The sequence below is a fragment of the Rhea americana genome, unplaced genomic scaffold, assembly GCF_003343005.1.
Source record: "Rhea americana isolate MKP2758 unplaced genomic scaffold, rheAme1 scaffold_120, whole genome shotgun sequence".
NCBI classification, from domain to species: domain Eukaryota; kingdom Metazoa; phylum Chordata; class Aves; order Rheiformes; family Rheidae; genus Rhea; species Rhea americana.
The window spans coordinates 2007910-2011257 of record NW_028185262.1 but is presented as its reverse complement, the minus strand read 5'-3'; positions in this window follow the sequence as shown (position 1 = coordinate 2011257).

Sequence of the window (3348 nt, the reverse complement as noted above, 5' to 3'; positions counted from 1 at the left end):
TAGCTGGGGAACAGGAGAGAGTTCCCTAAGCAATTGTTTTAAATTAATGTGTGTGGCGAAGGAAGGAGTTAAAGTTTAGCCTTGTTGCAGATGATTGCATATGTAGTACAGCTCCTAGCTCTGTAACACCACCAGCCTTTTCTTATTGTTGTAAGGCTTTTCCCAGGCAGGCAAACCTAAAAATATACCAAATGTATTGTGAGACTGACTCTCCTGTGGCCTGGGGCTTTTCTCTTCTCCATATAATCACCCCCCTCTCTTTCTCTCCCTTTTGCTAATTATTGGCAGCCAGGCAGCTCGTGCGTTTGAAGATGGAGCTGGTTCCTTCTCAGACCGTTTCCTATCGCTGAAAGCAGCAAGTGACTCAGAGTGATTATAGATAAAGACCCATTAGATCCCATTTCTCCTGTCCTTCAGGGGGTCACTTATGAGGATTTTCATTCTCATTGGTTCTGTCTTCCAGGCTTTCTTCCAAAGCGCTCCTCTTTAGCGAGACTGTAAAACTGTTGGGGCAGTTTACAGTCATATCTCAGCTCCTCGAGAGCAGTTTCTCCTGGAGCAGAAGGATGTTTTCCCATTGCTAGCGCGCTAGGTCTGCCTGCGGCTCCAGTAGTCATCCAGGGCTCACCCAGGTGTGTGCTGTTGCTGATGGAGTGGACGCTGCGACGTGAGCCCGCCAAGTGAGGGGGTCTCTTAATGATGTTCAGCTCATCCGCCTGCAGCCGTGACAGTGGGAGAGCGAGCTGAGTGCATGCACGAGGTGGATCTGCGCTGTTGCGATCATCAGTGTGCTTCAAACTGTGGCTTCAGTTGCTCTGGTGGAGATTGCTGTTTTGTAGCATCGCCACTGTTGATCTGGACTCGCTCCCCGAATGAGTGGAGAGCTGGTCCTTAATGCTCAGTCYGGTCTTTGCCTTTTAAGGTTAGTTTTTTTCCATCCCAGTTGTCCTGCTTTGTGCTATCAAAAGTGATGACTGTTTCCCCAAAGCTTAATCTCCCGTCTCAAACCCAGGTTTCTGGCTGCACAGCAGGATTGGGAAGCCACAACCTCAGGGGAAGGATGGTACAACCCATTTCCATCTCTTTACTAGCAAGCAAGTGGGATGCCGGCATTTGCAGGGCAAGGCAATGGCTTTTTGATGAAAGGCTCTTTTGAAGTTGGTGTGTGTGTGAGCGTTGGCCGCAGCGAGGCCGGCAGAAGTTCCTGCCCAAGCCAGTTCACAGAGCAGCTGTGACCGGCATCTAAAACAATGTAGGCCTCTTCCTCACTTTTGAGGTGAAAGCACTAGCAAATTTCCTTCCCAGCATGGGATAAAAGGGACTGGGGTGGATTTGGTGGTTGTGCAATTGCATTGTCAACTTTGCTTCTGACAGCAGGTTTCCCGAGTTTTTATGTATATACATACATATATGTATGTATATGCGTATATATATGTATACACACACACATATGTATGTATTCTACATATGTATGTGTGTATGTGTATATATATGTATACATGTGTGTGAGAGAGAACCCTTTGTGTACATGTGAAATAAGTACAAGCTTGCTGTGCTGTGCCGCGGGCAGCGCTGCCGTGTGCGCTGGCCGCTCCGGGTTGCATGGCCGCGGGCTGAACCGGCCGTGCACAGGGCTGCTCCCTGCTGCAGGATGTTCTGCGCCGTTTAGTTTGCTGCCCAGGCRGCATAATGGGATGTATTTTTAGGTCTGTTTGCATTGCTCTTTGAGCTGGCATTCGTGCACAGCCCAGGCTGAGATGTATTATTTTAATGCAACCCGTTTCAGGCCTGGGCTCGGCTCCAGCATGTCTGTTTGGAGATTTCCACGAGTTTTGGTGGCCGTGTTTCCAGCGCGGGATCTCACTTCCTGTAGGCGAACTCATGCAGTGGGGAGCTGGGAAATMAGTCCTCGAAGAAGACAGCAAGACGTTAATCCCAGTGGCCTGTGACATGCTGGCGTGCGGCCAGAGGAGAGCTGATGCTGCCCTGGGACCAGGGTTGCCCTGGTGTCTCCGCCTCAGGATGAGATGCAGCTTGGGTGCAGCTCTGCCATGATTGAAGTGTGGACCTTGCTGCATGCCAGCGCTGCCATTAGTTGTGCTGGGACTTCTACACGGAGCTGGAAGCAGTGTAGGAGAAGGGAAGTGGCCTTTGGCCAGCGTGACTCACCTCCCTGGCCACCCTCGCAGATACTGCAGGGGCAAAACGGGGCTGTGCAGGTCTGTGCTCTGCAGGGCTGCCTTCTGCCTTCGTTGGCTGTGGGGGTGACCCCTGCTTTAATTTGACCCAGGTCTCAGGAACCCAAATCGTTTCATACAGAGCACCGCAAACAAACCAACCTTACCTATTTTTTTTTTTTTTAACACTGATTGCTTTCAGCAGATCTTACCGGGCAAAGCCACTACTGGTGTCAGGGCACTGGGACAAGATGTTGCTGCTAAAATATATTTAGGACCAGAAGTCTCTGTGGAGTTCTGCAGACTATCATCCGTCTGCTCTCCGCTCACCCCAGTTCTGCCTCGCTTTGCTTTTGTTCCAGCCCCTGCGTAATAGTTCCCTAAATTAATTTGGGAATCTCCTGTTGTGCTTTCTAGCCCTGTTTTGTCACAGCAGTCTGACCTTTGGCTCTGGTACCAGCTCCCAGAAATAGAAGCGATGAATAATTAGAAATGCACTGAGAAAATGATTTCCCTGTCCTGCTCCCTTGTCCCAGCAGAGCAATGCTCCGGTTTGGTGTTCCCACGCTATAACTGTGCTCCTGCTTCTGCCTCTGCTGCCTTTCCCTATTTCTTTTCCTCTCTCTGTGGTGTGTTGCTGGTGCATAAATCAAGTTTCATTTAGATGGTAATCTCCTTGCGACAGTGTTTGCTGTATTGTTTCTCTCCCCACGCGGTGCAGATAGCGCTGTGGTTGTGCTGGGGTTTGCTTTTGGTTTGGGTCACGTAAGCCTCATACCGCTCTTGGTTGCTTGTCTGTCTGTCGCTCTGGGGTCATGGGCTTTGTGCAGCCCTGTCCCTTGTGGCTGCTTTGCCAAGGGAGCGAGACCTCACCATCCCGTTGTGCTTCACCTGCCTGGGCTAGTTGCAGAAAATCACTGCTAAGGGGGGCTGGGTTAGAGCACTTGGTGTATGGGCACGGCTGTCATCCCTCAGCTGATCCTTTCTACCAGAGTATCCTTCCTGTGTGCACAGAGAGCTGCTCTTGGGGCTGGGCAAAAGGGCTGGCGAGAGACTGATTATGTTTCCGGGCAGTTTCCTGCCCAGCTCTGGGCTGGGGCTGGTTTGGATTCGCAGCCTTTTCCCAGAAGGGTAAAGGCTGCTCTCACTCTGTCTCCAAAGCTATCGTGAC